General features: G+C 40.7%; 1 protein-coding gene across 2 annotated transcripts in view; it reads left to right on the forward strand.

Moving 5' to 3' along the window:
- The window catches only part of LOC100743906 (disintegrin and metalloproteinase domain-containing protein 10), a 48,853-nt gene that overhangs the window by 14,962 nt on the left and 15,866 nt on the right, over positions 1–18,025 (forward strand). The gene's annotated exons all lie outside the window — the stretch shown is intronic.

The following is an 18,025-nucleotide window of genomic DNA, read 5'->3' on the forward strand; positions in this document are numbered from 1 at the left end:
AAATCTTTATCGACTCGTTAAAGGATTATTTTACGAGAAAAGAATATAAGAAGAGCTTCGTAATATTGGAGCTTTAATATTGAAATATTGAAAAGTTTCGATACATAATAAAAAAAGACATTTCGATACATTTAATTCTTTATCAAAATCTTCGGCAAAAGAACATTTTTCCATTCAAAATGATTAAAGTGCTAAGTCGTGATAACTATAGAACGTACCTGATAAATTCCATCCCAAATAACAGAGAGCTTGTTAGATATAAAAGTGGCAATATAAAACTCGTTAATAAGCAAAAAGACTTTCCCCTTGTACGCCTGTATTTTAATTTTTATTAATTTCACCGCTTCCTTGTCGCGTCGCGTGATTCGTCAAAGAACCGGGAATTACGTACGTGGAATTCGAACGAAACCGCTAACGGGAAAGTTTCTTGGCTGGCCAGCAACGCGACGCCAGTTTATTCGCCGGTTGACGTCCTCCGACAGAAGACACAATCCTTGCTCGATTCCCGGCATTGAACCGAGAATCTCATTTTCATCGTCATCCTCGCAGTAGCGGTCGTTTGGAACCAAGCCAGCCACCCTATTGAAGGTGTACGAGCAAGAAGTCTCCCATGAACGAACGATGTTCACCATCGATATACATACGTATCGTGAGTTCGTCGAATTCCAGTCCACCGGGCCCTTCCTTCACTTTCAACTTTTAGAAACGAAATCGCGAATTCGATATCGCACGATCTTCTTCGTTCCGACGTCGAATTTCAAATGCAGCTGCCTTTCCAAGTCCTTGCTTTTCCATTTATATAGGGTGTTTTCGCAATCGTGATGCGACTCAACACGAGATGATCTCTCGTGAAAAAATTTACTTATTTCTTTATTCAAGAGGTAAACCATCCTTTGCCACAAAAAGGATAATATTTTAAGGAGTACTATATGTTCGATGTTTTATATATTTCTGCAATGCTCTGCGCGTTCTGTGCACGCTTGCATCTTCAAATTCTTCATAAACGCGTAAAACTCCCTTGGTCTAATAATAAATAGACTGCGCACGTTTTATATTTTCATGGATATAACTAAAGAAATTCAATATGGATGATTATTTACTTGATCCACTAAGTATTATAATAATCACGGTAGAATCTCTTTTTTATTATCTGAGATTATGTGCACCGGAGGTCTATCTCGGATAATACGAAAAGATTTATTCGTGTTCGCAAATTTTATAATAAAATTATAGGTAATTTTTGACAATGTAATATTGTACATGTATTTAGGTTTAAAATTTCGATAAAAAGCGAAGTTATGGTGAAGTGGTCGAAGCACCTCGAACCGAATTTCGATAACCGAGACTTCACTGAACTCTATTTTGGATACATCGGATATTATATGCAAATTGTGAATGTTTGCATTCTTGAACGTCCCTAAAATACATAAACATCCGCAGTCCAGTGATAAGATATGACTGAGATATGAGTGATAAGATATGTTGATTACATCGGTAAAGTTTGAGACACCTTTCCTAATTTTTCACTGATTGATGTCGTGTCAATTTTCCACGAATCATTTACGTATGTTTCGACAGTCTTCCTTTCTCATCTACGGCACGTTCTCGCCATTTATCTCGTACGTTACGATCGCGATCGTTCGAAGCGGAACGCGCGTTTCCTCCGCGATATTATTCGCTAACATGACGCGGATCTAGCCATCGTATAATTATAGTTGTTGCGTACGCGTTGGATAAGACCGCGCGAAGGATCGCTGTAATTGAGTTGCCTTACTCCTGGAAACGGAAAACGCCATGCTAGGGCCTGCATTTTTACGCTCGAGCATCGCCAAGCGTAACTGTTGCCTTTTAAATCCGGCAGAGCTTTATTACGAATCCTGCGTTACATACTCGCACAAAGAAACCCGCGTTGGTTAACAAACAAAGCAAAAAAAAAAAAAGACGTGACCATTAGACTACGAATTTTCATACATTTATGGAAAATTTGGATCGGCAAAAGTGCAGACAACGCGTATAACGTGTTCTTTTTATTAATTCTCATTTCTTGATCATAATTTTAATTATAACTTAATTACAATTTTTTAAATTATATTCGTAAAAATGTGAAGTTGCATGAATATTCGCGGCATATTTAGCACATTATACAGGCTGTTTCATCATACGCGATACTCACTTCAGCAATGGACAGGGGACGCGAAAACAATGACAGAAGTTCGTATAAACACGTGTCCCATTTGATCTTGCTTCAAAGTTACAGCCACCTCTGTGTCCCAGTAATCCGTAACAGCTTACCTTCGTAGAAGGTGCTCGAAACGGCTACCCTCTGTATTACTCGACATACGCGTGGAATTTTTGAAAGATTGCGAAGTTCTTTGACAAGGCGGCTGCAAAAGCCAGCATACCTTTTACATACGTAGGTAAGCAGTTGCGGGCTACCGAAACACAAAAGTGTCCATAGCTTTGAAACAAGATCAAATAGGATACGTGTTTACGCGAACATTTTCCACCGCTTTTGTGTCCCCTGTTCACCGCTGAAATGAGCCCGCGTTGCGAAACACTCTGTATTATGATTTAAGAGCTTTGCAGTCGATTAAAAGCTTGAAACGCGAAATGTTTTGCGTTTTCGTAGGTCGACGAATGGCCGTATAGATTCAACAAGTTACGCGTGGAAAATTTTCCGCAGCTCGCACGATCACTCAACGAAGCGATTATCGAAGGAATAACGACGGCTGTAGGTTGAAGTTGGAGCAGCTCGAAGAGAAACGTTGATCGCGACATGGCTGCATCGACGTCAACGGCGTTGTGCGCGATCAAGTTTCGAGCGGTGGCGAGACTGCGGTTAGACCAGTTCGAACTCATTCGGTGCACGAAATTATATTGCGGGCTTCGTACGCTTTTCGTCGGTACACGTATCTACTTATTCGAGTTCCTCTCGCTACTGGAACGCTCGCTGAAATCAGATAGCTCTCCGATATTCCTATATTCTTGTGTATGCGAGACTTCATCGCGCACCGTGCTCGTCCACTAGCCAAGTTAACCAAATTTCCAACTTCTATATCGTTAGTCTTCACCGTACACGCAAGTTTCTACAAAATCCACCTTATTCCGTTTTACAGTCGGGGACAAAAAGAAGCGAACAGATAGCGGAAGTATGTATCGATAAAGTTTATTTCAACTAGTATAGTATAATGTCATGTACACGGGCTCACGAAAGTATTAAGAACATATTTTATGAATTTCTATATACATTTTCAAATTGCTTTCAAATTTTACCGATACAACCGTGACAGTCGGATCTCGTAACAGCGCTGATGAATAATTTCTGAATGTTTTATGCAATGTGCACGATAACAAACGTAAAAGCTTTCATACGAGTACAACGAAAAGCAAAAGAAAGTTTAAAGAATCGATATGATCGATAAGAACAATTAAATTACGAATAGATATGAAACAGATAATTATATTACGAACATGGTAAAACATGTCTAGTACAAAAATGTTAATGCTAATGTAAGTCGTTATACAAAAGTGGGAATTTTAAAGGAATTTTAAAATCTCTTGTCCATCACCACGCGTCATTGTAGCACGTATCGTAGATCATCCAATAAATGGGTAATTGAAACTTTGTTGAAACAAATTTGCATCGTTGTGTAAACAAGCCGTATTTAACGAAACTTCGTAATTCGTAAGCCCATTGTTGCACGACTTATTTTTGTCGTCGACTGTATTTCGCAAACTCGACGGTTTCCAATTACTTTCATTCCTTATCAGTCGCGCGGTACAAACTCGCGTACGCGAACTCGAAAAAGAGTTCCTTCCTCCGGGTTCTACTAGCTTCCTCCGGGTTCTTCCGCAGCGTTATACGACAATGGAATAAATTTCCGTGACTGGGGTCCGGGCCAAGCTTAAGGCTCTACCTCGATGTGCCGGCATACTTCAAGTAACAATTGCGCGCGGGGAACACTCGCGACGTGATTACGATGAAAACTTTGCGTATCCGTGTAGCAAGCGGAATTATGAGACGCATACTCTTTCGACTACGGAACTTGCGAGTTGCTCCGGCGAAATAATTCACCTGGCATTGTTCCTCCGGTCGTGCTGGCTCGATGCTAATGGTGCTCGTTAAACAGCTTGAACGCATCGATTTTACGTATCGCTTACGTGGAAGAATTGCTCCGTGATTGCCTACAGACTCTCTTCCTTGTTCTTACTTAACAATCTATTATCGAAGAAGTACAGTATCCCTACAATCGTGGCACGATCGGGCGCGGAACGAGTTGATGTGCAACGATCTCTGTTTAATTCAGACTGCCAATGTTTATGCAGTTTTCGTACACGCGAAATACCAGTATGTAATAAGTCCACAGAATGTAATATGAAAAATTGTACAAACTAGAGTACTTGTTATAATATTTATTATATTATTTAATGGACGAACTAAATTATTATTTAGCCTTAACTTCTTTAATTACGTTCGTACTATGACTATAAAAATTCATAAAAATTCATTGCAATTTACTCGTTGGAATACCGATCAAATTTCCAGCTTTCTTCTAACGCGCCTAATATATTCGCAGAAACTTTCTACGGTAAGCGTTCGACTTACTTTCGTGATCCAAGTGAATTAACACTGGCCGTGCGTTTCATTCACTGCTCGTCCAACGATCGATGTAATAAGGAGGCGTACAATGACAAATAAATAACGACAGACCGTAAAGGCCGAGAGGAGAGGTCGCGTGTACGAAATTATAATCGGCCCCGACCCATGGAACGATGCAGATAATCGTATCGATATCTTCGTAATTGGAAGCTACGGAAGAGATGAAACGATTGCAAGCATAATAACCGTTACAATGCGCGTTTGTCACGCTGCGAAAACGATCAGGACGCGCGGTAATTGTTCCAACGATACAATGATTAAATTAACTTGACTTTTCGATTCGGCTATGTACGCGTACATAGGTGTGTTTGGGTGGTCGTGTGTTAGAATGGGGCACGGGACACACCGGCTGGTGCAACGGCGCAGGATAACCCGTATCACTGATAATCCGATTACCGATTAAACTTGCCTAATTGACGGTGTACCCGTGTGTAATTGCGCCGGCCGGAAACGGCCGATTGGCGTGCTACGATAATGGAGAACGTCGGATGATGCGTGGCAAGTCACTTAGAAAATTCCAGCCGAGCCAATCTTCCAGAGCAACGCGTTCTTTCCTACCGGAAATGTTCGCCTCTGTGTCCTTAGATTCGTCGAGCGACGACGTTTTAATCAACGACTCGTTTCGCTTCGATCATCGACCTGCAAACGGTCTATTCTCGAGTGTCGTGAATGGGCTGAGTCAATTAGATTATCATTTAGAAATATTGATTTTATCTGTCCAACCAGTTAACCGTGGAACTTAGGTCTAGAAATATCTCATGGGATTAGCTCGTGGAGTGCGTAAATAAATACAAGCGACGACGTGTATACACGTCAAACGCAGTTAACTGGTTAAATATGAAAACCGCAGAGAAAGAGAATAGGATACGAGTAATTAGAAAACTTAATAATCAGAACCGCGCTACTGAAACTGTCGCTTTGTTCGTGGCATTTGGCGAGTACGTAACTATTGCTCGCTATGGAACTCCTGATCTTGAGGATATATGTTACTGTAGTATCGAATATATTCTTGATTATTTGCAGAAGTTCTTCTCTGTTATATCGCTATAATTAAGAAATTAAATTATTGTATCACGTTATTTTAGCCATCAAACGATACCAAAGTAAGAAAATCAATAGAAATAGATTTGTCATGTTCTTCGTATGCCGTCAATCTGCTGGAAACATAACAAGATCGTTATAGTATTCAGAGGTTGAAATAAATCTCTACTTAGGTTCCATTTCCTTAGGTGTATTTAGAAACGTACGAATTCACGTAAAAATCTGCAAGTCTATTAAGTCACTTCCCACTTAATTCCAGTTCTTTCCTGTTAAAAAATATCTCAGCTATAAAGAAAATACGAAGAACTGTGTGATTACTCGTGATATAATTTTATATTTATTACAAATCTGTTTTGTCCATTAAAATGAGCAAAATAGAAAACTAAAGAGGGCCGCAACCGAGTCAGTAAAATACTGATTCACGTTAATCAGTTTCTGAATCCTCTGTATGAAAATATTTCATTAGAAATCTTCAAAAGCCAGAAACTGTTACCCACGTTCCCCAAGTCAAATTATTAATAGTTTTCTATTTCAAATTGATTTCCTAGCGAAATATACTCTTCCTAAAAAGTCTAAATTCAAATTAAAATATAATCATATTTGAATAGTCACAATTAACCAGCTATTACTATTCACAATTTACACGAATTTATATGATTTATTATTATTATCAACATTATTTACTATAATCTAAGGATAATTATCCTCTTCTAAAACATCGCTGACATTCTTGCCTTCTAAACGACGATGATAAGATTTCTTGCTCGAGCAATTTACTTTTTATTTTCGATTAGTCGATTAATCCCCAAACGCCTAAATCAGCCATCATCTCATCGACGAAGGATGAGTTCGATGGAGATTGCGGGCGAGGTCTCCTGGCTGCTAGCCAGTATACTGCTCGACGTATTCATAACCGACACGATGCTTCTCGCTTCGCAGATTTTCACACTCGAGGATTACAAATTACAGGAACAAAATGGCAGAGATAAAATGTGTACTTAACGCGTCGGTACTTTGGCTAATTAAGCCAGGATTTAAGGATGGCATCCGTCGTTCTGAAACATGTCGTTACGACTGGTCGTTTCCATTCTCATTGATTTTTTGTTCATTATCTCGTTCGTTCGATCTCTGACTAGTTCCTCCAGAGAAAGGAAGCGATCATTAATTGAGAAATGACTTTGTAGAAAATCCTTATTAATTCACATGTATACATTTGAGACACGAATCTCTTGGAAACCAACCTGGACAGGCCCATTTTTCTTAATTCCTTAATTCTGTCACATCAGTGACAGGAATTATTTCAATTCTCGAAGGACGAATGTTTTATCTCCATAAGTTTGCTTGTCGCAAACAAGTGACACGAATAATAATAAATTGTAAAGTAAATTTAAAAAACAGTGGTCGTAACATCACCGCATTCCTGTAGTTTTCAACTTACATCACCAATCTGGCTCTATTTTTTATCGTACGAAGAATCAGCTTTTTGTATTTTTATTACGATAATTTTTTTATTTAATAACCCACTAACGAACCAACGTCTGTATGAGCGACATTTCCCTTATTTCTATTCTTTGAGCTCAGTAGCAAAACGCTCCGTACATGTAGATACTGTGATAATATCTAAAAGTGAGAAGACCGAGTCAAGTGAAAAATCTTCGTGCAGCGAGAACAAATTCGTTTAACTCCGCGAGCACACAATACGCGGACGCAATTCTAACAAAATGATCAACGATCCATAAAACAGAGTATCAGAAGCGACCACGATATATTGTAATTTAAAGCAACGTAACGCTCAACGCAATCGAATAGTTAATCAACAAACGAGAGCAACATTGCAGGGACTGACTCTCGATTACGAATTTTCGATTTGTTGCGAGCGGTCGAGGTTGGAAACGTTGTCAGCGGTCTGTGCCTTGCACGCCGGCCACGAGCTTTCATTAACGGCTATGCATTAATTATCACGACGGTGATAAATAATTGGCGTTACGCCGTTAACGCGATTCACGTTCAAATTGAATAATCCGCTGTGCGCGCCAACTTCACATCCGGTCTTACGAAAATTCTTACGATGTCGAACACGAGAACGTGTCTCTTCTCAGATTGCCTGAGAAATAAAATTATCCGTCTGGTTGCTAAGACGCACGGAAGCGGAACTCGCGCGACGATTACTTTTTTCCAGGCTCGTTAATTACACGGAACAAAGGATAGGAGCGTGGCCCGTATCGGCGATACGCGGCACGATCAAATTAATTAAAGCCCATCCCGTGGGTTATGACTAATTAAAAAGAATCGCGAGCGTGAAACACAGGAAAGGATAGGACATAGATGAAAAGAGCGAAACGGGAGACGGACGATTTCAAAAGATAGACGAGAGGCGCGTGAAAACGGTATAGAACGATGAATCAAATCAACGCACCGGACGATTGGGCGTAATTCGATTGTTAATCAATAAAACAAGTTCGTTGAGCATATTCTCGCTGTGTGTCTGGCAACAGGCGGACGTCAGGTGTTCGTCACACGCGGGGGTGCAGGAGATCGCGCGACGCGTATTGTTCGAGTTTTCGCGATTTCGCGTGCGGATCGCTCCCGCTAACCGTTCCCCGACTAAATTGGATTTTCCCACTAACGAGCGCCAGAGCTTTTCTCCGTGAAAGCAGCCGGTTGCCCCCGTGAAAGCTTCTCCGGTTACGCGCCCCTCCCACGCTCATCCTCTTTCGTTCTTCGGTTTCCTTTTCGTCGCGCGTTGCTCACTCCTTTCGCTTCTCCATTGCCATAATCAGAATTTCTACTTTCTCCATTCCACGCCTATTATACTATTTAGCCTCTTTTCCTTGTTATCTTCATCTTCCCATTTTTTGATCTCTTTTCTGCTTCTCTTCTTTTACTTTTTCTTTACTCTGCTCCTCGACCAGGCTGCGAAGGTTTGACCGAGTCGCGTCTTCTTCGAGGCTGAATGAAATGAAATTACACCGGATTCCAATAATTCGTATTTAGCCCCTAGAAGTAGAATATTTCCTCCAAGAGCTCTTAATTGAAGAAGAAAGGAGGATGATTATTCTTTTTCCGCGGAGTTTACGGACGACCTGCTGGCAGCGAACACCGACGTCTAGGACGATTTAATTAAAGGCCTGCTGTTCTTCGGGGCTCGCGCTCCAACCGGAACTGTAATAACGAATTTCTGTCGAATTTAATCAAAGGGGAGGATCGATTATTCCTTCGACGCTTGAATTCCTTACAGCTGTTCCGAGGCAAGCTTTCCGAACGAACACCAAACCCTTATTTAGGATAAATCCGTGTCTTTTCAAACTCCTCGATTTCCGTTTGGCGAGCAATTACGAATTAAATATAAACTCGTGCCGGTATTGGAATTCACTGTCAATCAGGGTTATCGAAATGTCTATGAAATTTGCTTCTCGTTATACGCCAATCAAGGCAATTACATAAATTATCTGCTTATAAATAAAATGTCGAATTATCTCTCAAATAATACGGTTCTTTGAAAGTTGAATTTAAAACAACGAGACTCGTTATAAAATACAATACGGCAATAAAAATGAAAATATGATAAATTAAGTTATTTGGAAAAAAATGAATTAATAGTTACAAATACGATAAATACGAAACAGAGAATTCGTGTAAAAATGGCGAACGATTCAAGGGTTTATAACGAAAACGATCCTTTCTCGTTTTTGCCCTTTTCCGGGAGAGTTACGCTAGAATTTTCAATTGCCGCTCAATAATAATCTCGATAACAACATTTCAATTTTTCGTAATAAAACATTCGTCGTGTCAGATAATCGAAGCCGCGAATTCCATAACTGCAAAAGATAAGATTGCTTATCTTTTTCAATTGTTGATTTTTCTTGTGAACGTGGTTTTTTGTTAAATTATTAGATAGTCACTTTTCTCGCAAGAAGTAGCTCTCTTGTTTGTAAAATCGTGAACCTGTGGTGTTTTGCAAATCATCGGGTAATTTGCCATGACATTTTAGTCAGTTCGTCCACGATATATATTTAACGAAAAAAGGTGTTTGTTAAACTTAATCACTGTTAATCACAAAACATTCAAGTTTCTCATATACGCGTAAATATCTGCCATTTAATTAAATGTATGTAAATTAATCGGACGACGACGAATGTGTGGCTCTAATTATTTATTTCCCAGCAAATATACAGAACCCTCGCGTTACTTCTCCGATCGAAGGCAAAATCCTTCCATTTTTCGTACCAACGTTCCTCCACTCTATTCCAATTAATCTAAACTAGATGGATCCTCATTGGGATTTAGTTGATCCGCGACACAGAACACGGACCAGCGAGGAAGAAAAAGGATCCTCGCTGATTCTTTCCGCCACCTTCTCTATCTTCGAATCGGAGCGAATTACATTCGCGTCGACGTCGGAGTTACTTGGCCGCCACGAAGTGGAATATTGCACCGAGGCCTGGTCCGCGAGAAATAGGTCAATTATGAGACGGGAAGAGTTTGCAGCTGATTTTAACGCGAGCAAACGTAGCCAGGCGATATGGTGTGGAATTGCAGACACTCGACGGAGGGAAGAGAGGAAAAGGAAGATATACAGGGTGTCTGTGCAGTCGCGTAAGCGAGCAAGGGCCGACTCTTGGTGAAAAGATAGGTGGAAAATGTAAAATAAAAAACGACTTTTTATACAACTCAAAATTTATGCTCTCGCAAAACTTTTACGTGTCGTATAATCGTACGGAAAATGTTGAAATTTCATTGCTACTATAACGAGACACGGCTAAAATTGGAAACAGATCTGGAAATATATGTGACACTCGCAAGATATTTGTCGTACGAGCTAAGGATCACTGAAGTACTTTAATAATCAATGGATCGTTATATCGGTAAGCCACGATATTTAGTGGAACGCGTCTTTAACGCTAATTGCAAGTTCAAGACTAGTGTTCATGCTGTGCATTCATTTTTCACTGAGTGTATGTTTCCGATAAATTTCTTGTAACTTCTATATAAATTTTTAAACTTTACTAGTACAATCACGATAGTCGTTACTGTGCGTGAACGAAATTTCAGAAAGCTTGGTACGATACACACGATATATTGAGAACAATTTTCTCGAGTCGATTTTCTCGAATACTTTCTCGAGTCACTGTGTATAACGGGCGAAGACAATTTTTGCACCGATCTGACATTGTACGTGCATATGACACATCGTAGTGAGAAAGTGAAACTACGATCTCAATCCGATGACCAGAGACTACAAATACCCATGATTTCACAGACACCGTGCACAGAGTGAGAAAAAGAGAAAGGACATTCGTTTCTGTGTACACGAAACAACAACGTATCACGTTCGTATCGTCGACCACCAACGCCGACCTAGACTATGATAAAACTTTTCTAAGGATGTCCGATTCGACTAGTCATCCTTGAAACAGTTCCCTCGGTTTGTTCCCTCGTTGTTCACCAGCTGCATCCTGCAAGACACTCTCTCTCTCTCTCTCTATTCTTTTCGTCCCTGTTCTCTCGCTGATTATGCGCCGTTGCACAATATTATCGTTTATCTTGCACTTTCAGCGGTGAAACAACGCCAGCCAAGCGCTCTCGAATTCGCTTCTCGCGCCAGAGACAAGCGGATACCTTATTGTTTGTATTACGTATTAGATTTGCGAGCAAATTTCGCTGGTTTCCTTTAAACGCGAGGATAGAGACTCCATCGTCGTCCGCCTCTTCTTGTTACTCTTACCGATCCCTTTTTAACTCGATGCAAACTTAATATTTAGCTAGGCATTTTTCCGGATCATTTGCCCTGCGCTCACTCTCTGGCTACGCTTGAAAATAATTTCACGCGAGACAGAACTCTTAACGCGTCCCACGAGAGACTGAATTCTTTTTAGAGAATTCGAAGGAGAGAACGCTAGGGAGTGGCGCGATTTTAATCTAATATTCTACGCTTTCAACGTTGATTTCTCGTTCTCTTTCGCCCCTGTGCTTCTTAGGTTACAATGGACGAGAATTCGCGCGAATAGAAACAGCCTGCTCCTTGGAAAAGAAGCTATCGTTTCAATTTCAATGGAAGCGCGTATACGCAAGGAAAATCGGACAGTCGAAGATCACAGATGGAAAACGCGCCTCTGATAAGTCATATATTTCGTCTTTCATGGAACAGCAATTTTCAAATTCAATACGTTGCGTCGCACAAATGAAAAGCAGATTTCTGATAACACCACAGATAGGCGACGCATTTCTTACGCCACTGTATTTCTCCTTCCTTATAGAATTTTGTGACCGATTTTTAAAATCGATAGACGCGTCCATGATCGGTTCTGCGTCGTATCATCTTCGGTATCGATTCGATAGATGCGTCGATCAATTTCACGTCAGAATTATATACAGAGAAGAACCAAGAGAATGATATACGAGTTTCGACAAAAGAAAAATGTGTATATCGATTCAACATCGAAAAAGTCCATGGACAAGATATATTCGCTTTGACTGCCACAGTGGGCATTGGTAACCGGAGCGCTTGAACTTCTTACAATTGTAAAAATTGAATGAAAATCGATAGTTAGAGTATTTTGAATATAACCGATACATAGAAGATACTTTGAAATAAAAAGTGCCCCATTGAAGAATTAAACATTTTTATTAGAACATCGATGAAAAAAAAAATGAGAACAAATCTCGCATCTAACGATGCACTGTGTTTGCATCCATATGTTTGAGGGGCAATCTACGAATATTATTATAAACACAGCTTAGAGAATAATCGTAAATGCTGCTTTATAATCGTATAATTGAAGTTAGAAGTGTGCACATATCTTACTATTATATATAGAATAAGCAAATACCTTTTACTAGTATCTTCTACACGTTTCTACGATATATTCAGCACGTTTTGCTTATAACGAAATAACGAATGCGAATGGTTTGTTGAAATAAACGAAGCCTCGTTATAATACGTCGCTATCGACTGTTACCAAGGTGCCACGGTGGTCGCCCGTGACCACCAATAAGATAAGTGGTCGATTGGGGAAGAATGTTGTCTTACATCGTCAATTTATTATTATTTTGCCATTATATGCTTCGAATAATAAAAATACTCCCGTGGCGTCCTCAGCGAAACGTGTGATTTCAGCGTGGCAATCAAAGTGTTAAATAGATGTAGATGGATACTTATTGTAACTCCAGAGAACCATAGAATGAACTTGGTTTGCAATATTCCTTATAAACACTCATCCCTTTGCACCACCCTCTGATCTGTATTACGCACAGTGCTCTCTTTGGTCTTATTATTCTCATCTTCCTTTCTCCACTTTCCCCATTCTCCTTCTCCCAGTACATATTAACACGCGTTAACATAAATTACGATAACATCTATTAAAGCGTAGTATATTAATTTTTCTGTTCGCCCTGTACGCGGATAGTATCTATCAGATACTTTGCACGAACCATGATACAGCGAGTGTAGAAAATACTATCGTACGTTCTTTTAGAACAGAATAACTTTTTTTAAAATTGAACCAAACAACTTGCTCGAGAAATCAGAAGGATCAGTTTACCGAATGACGCGTAGAAAGAATTTCAGAAAGAAAAAAAGAAAAAAACGTAATCGGTCGTGAAGACCGCGAAAGGAACGCGAAGACAATTTTCTACAACTTCTTTATTCGTTTTTATTATTCCGCTTCAAACGAGCGTACGAATGCTTTCTACACCCACTGTGCGCATAACTACGCCCGTAAGAACTCGTTTGTTTCGTCGTTTACTTCCTTCCCTCGAATCGTCCAGTCTAACCAACCACCGTTTTCCCATTTCGTCGAGCACAGGAGCACCGAAGGTACATCTTGCATCGGCCACGTCATCGAATCGCGCGTCGATTACGTTGAAACTCGTCCGAGGGGAATCCACGTTGACGGTTAAGCAGCCGCGCGAAATTGGATCGAATTAGCCAGCCTTCGTCCGCTCGTTTGGAACAAAAATCGAACGAAGGAATTGGGAATTGGACGACGTGGGACTCTTTGATTTGCTTCTTGTCTCCGGAGACCACTCGCCACCCTTCTTCCGTCATTCTCGAAGCTGCGGTAAAAAGAAGGTCCTAGATACGATCCACCGTCGATTCGAACGCGCTCGTGTGTCCTTCTTCCCACGAGTAAATGCACGAACGTGTCCTCTGATCGTGACCCATCGACGTAAGATCAAGGATGAAAAGCTTACACGGTACCTCTGTTGATTCCTTCGTTTAGCTCGCCATTGTAAGCCGCGAGTCTTGAAGAAGTTTTTGCGTAACGTAAGCCGATGTAATTGAATTGCGAAGACTTACGCCCGGGATTTTAAGACTTCTCACGCGTCGTCTAAGTTCGTCGAAGGTGAATTTATTTGACTTTCATACTCGCTGACACTTGGTAACTCGTGTTTTTTCATTCGAGACTTTTCCCGACAAGCTTTTAGCTCACTGCGAAACGGGACGGTGTTTGGACTCTTATTGTAAAAACTTTGGTAAATACGTTTCGAGGTTTTATTAGAACCGTAATGAGACACCGGCATTGCGGTTTCAGTAGCCAACTTTCAGACGATTCGAGAAATTTACATAGGAATTACAGGATTTTTGTTTGCAAACGTACATCTCTACCGGGCATTATAAAAGTATTTATTGGCATTTACTTTATCTCATTGATAATTAACATCATTTATTAATGTATTCAGAGAAGATTATTTATGTTGTTTCGTGTTGATTATTTATGTTCTATTAAATACTTTTATATCTCTACCGATAGATTTGTCGTAATCTTATTACAATTTACATATTAATGATAAATGAAAAACTGATGGTAAATATCGTTAATAAGCCACTCTTACGTGATTACAGAGTCATAAGCGCATTATAAATTCGAATTACTTACTAACGAAGCTTTTTAATAGTAGATATACATATTCCCTTTTTTACTAGATTACGGAGCATTTGAAACGTCCGATATCGTCGTACTAATTTTCTAAATCTTTTCTTTTCCCAATAAATATCTTCGATTTCGTAAGTACATTACAATTTTGAAGAATCTTCTCTTTCGTGTAGCGTTTCAATTTTTTTAACGTGTGCGCGTCGTCGTCAGGGCGGAAATTTTCGGCGAGCTTGCGAAGAAGCGACCTCGGATGTTCACGAAACGTCGGAACAACGTGAAACTACTGCTACCACGAACGCGACTGAAATTCGAAGAATCGCAGATGTGCCATCTAATCGTCGTGAAAGTTGAAAATCTAAAATTTAACAGGATAAGCACGACAGTCGCGTGTCACATTGCGACATTTCTACAATTTCGAAAGTTTCCTACGGATAGCAAGTGTTCAAATACTTTCGTGACTCGCTGTACGTAACAAAGAACAGGACATCCCATCAGCGACATCGTTACCAGTCCGCAGTGTCCACACGCATATCGACCAGGTACCGCGATACAAAGCAAATTAAACGGCGAACCGTATTCTTTGTTAAGCTCGATATCGGCCTCCCTTTTACGCGCCCTTCCCTCTGTCTCTATCTCTCGTTATCTTTTGCCTTGCCGCCACGCTTTTAGATCGCGTGTCCACGGCCACGGTCTGTTATTTTCCGTGGGAACACTGGTATCGACTGTGCGTAAACCGACCATCAGTCCAACTACAGGGGACTGGAAAACTTGCAAGACTTAACTGTATCGTTTCATAAGCCATTTCGTGCGCGGCACGTCCGTTTTAAATGGATTTCGCCGATGGAATCGCGCGCGCGTTGGCCAAAGTTCGATATAAAGCAGGGAAAAACGGGCCAGGCACGCAGGTTCCATCGCCGTGTCGCTTTTTACGCTGAGCTTCGTTTCGAGACACGCCGAATTTCTGACTTCTCTCGTAACGTACGGTAGTTTCGAATGAAATCGGAAAATGCTGGCTTTAAGCCGAGGCTATCGTTATTTTTACGCTTATGCATATAATAACAACGATAAAATGTTTATTATAACATCAGCGGATCGATATGGTTGTTACAGAGTAGGAAATGACAATTGGCAATTAGAGAGAAAAGCGCCAACAATTACGGTAAAATAGGGAGTAAGGTTAAGCTTATAATACGATTTAACTGAAACTCAACGTTAAGCGTCGTATAAATGTATAACGTAAAGTAAAGTTGAGCATATATCAAGCTTATGTTACAAGTTAAATGACGCAGAGGTAAAAGATCTTTTACGGACGATCGTCCGAACGATGAAAGGGAGTTATTAAAGAAGCCGAGTACATCGCGAAAATGGTTTGCAAATTGACAAATCCGATTGAAGAAGTCATTTTCATCTTACGAAAGTTCGGTGTGTTTCCAATCTGAAAAAATTATGACTTCTAAGGAAAGGCGCAGGAATATGAAAATCGAGCATCTGGAGAATATACAGAGAAGCAATCAGCTGATCGATTGCCTCGTGTAAGAGATAAAAGATAAGAGATTGGCCGAGGTACAACGCTGTGCGAGGATCGTTCAAACCAGGTGTGCAATAATAAGATTATATAAAGTTTATATATACCTTTAATATGCTTTAATAACTTTCAAGAAGTTAGGCCGACCTTTTCGAATGATCATCAAAAAAATTATTAAAATACTTGCAGACGATGGATTACGCGTTTTATCGGTCGTGTAGATTGCGAGGAGTTCGATTAACAGAATGGATTTGTTTGATTTAGGTTTAATTAACATTATTAAGCCAAGCATTGTCCATTTATTGGATATGCAAACAAATCGGCATCCTGCAAAAGACCGGACGAGCAGGAGAGATTGATATCGCGATAACATTGTCGACCAAATTCTATAGCGAAAGCAAACTATACAATGATTGGTTAATTAGAATTAAATATTAAATAGCAGGCGAAGCTCTATTAGTCGGAAAACAAAAATAAAGTGGAACTGCGTTAGAGAGCGCGTGACTGCACTCGAGGCTCGGAGGGGAATTTTTCCGGCTGTATCGGGAGCTAATGAGCATCCCCTTTCCTCCCCTTTTACCTCTTTTCTCGCTCAATTGCCGACATTCAAGGGGGAATTTTCGATTCTCGCTTAAATGGTAATTTCATCCGGTCGTAGTTCCGCATCAGGAGCTAGATCGTTTGAGCCGGAGAACCCTTTGTTCAATCGTTTCCTTTGTTCGAGGGGTATCGATTAGCATGAGGGGTGAATTTACCTATCCCGGATTCCCGTCCAGGGATTTAAAACACTTAATTGCAAGGAAAAACCTTTGAATGATTCGTTCGTTCTTTCCATCGTCCCCTCGATCCCGCAGAGGAATTTGAACGAGGAGAGAGGGTGGAAAAAGGAAGGGCTATGAAATTCGGGGCTTTTGTGTAATCGACAATTAACCGACTCAACTTCCGGCGATAGAACTCTCTCGCTTTCCTTCTCTTTTCGTAGTTTCACAGGGGTTGCCCGTCCGGTGAAAAATGCTAAATTAAACGGTACCGCGGCCGTGTATCATTCGATTAATTATGAAGAACGGCCGCGTAATTGCTTCGCAGCGAGAAAACGCGGAGAGAAGGTCGGCGGTAAAAAAGAGAAGAAGAAGAAGAAACGAGCGGCAACCAATTACGGTGAATTATGTCAAGTGTACGGTGCACCGCGAACTGCTTGCCGCTTCCATTTCGACTTCTGTTTTTTTCTTTCCTTTTTTTTTTCTCAAAATCTCGCCCCTCTTTCTCCTTGGACTTTCATTTTTCATCCTTGCTTTACGCGATTAAAGATCACCAGGCGATTGAAAATCCCGGCCAACGAGATCGGCAGCGTTTCTGTCGGCGGCGGTAAAAGTTCGTCGACCCAGTTTTTCCTTCTTACAGAAACCCAGGGGAGGGTTGGAAGCGCGCGCGTCCGGAAATTATGAAATCGTCGAAACGGTGTAATTCTCGACGAAGACGACGGCTATGACGGAAATAGATAGCTCTACCCTACTTTCTTCCTTCCTCGTCGGTGGCTCTCGCTCGCTTTGTCTCGCCGTCTCCGCTCGCAGCGAGACAATTTTCGATTCGAGAGTTTGCCGCGGAAATCTATCGTTCCACCCGGAAGCAGCAGGGCCGTCGACGAACCTCGAGACTCGAGACACGAAACGAAGTTATCCCGAGTTGCCTGAATCTAAATAGAAGGCGATTCGCTCGATTTCCGTGCGAGCTGATTACGTGCGATTACGCGTGCGAACGTGTACATACGTATAGTTGTTCGAGTACGTTGTCTTTCCATATTAACTTAACAGTTCAACAAATTTGACGAAATCCTTTCAGAAAATGCCTACTTGTTTCTTTCTCGTAAATTCATTCTCTATATATACAGGGTGGTTGGTAACTGGTGGTACAAGCGGAAAGGGG

Source organism: Bombus impatiens, unplaced genomic scaffold, assembly GCF_000188095.3.
Source record: "Bombus impatiens unplaced genomic scaffold, BIMP_2.2 scf_0452, whole genome shotgun sequence".
Taxonomy (NCBI): Eukaryota; Metazoa; Arthropoda; class Insecta; order Hymenoptera; family Apidae; genus Bombus; species Bombus impatiens.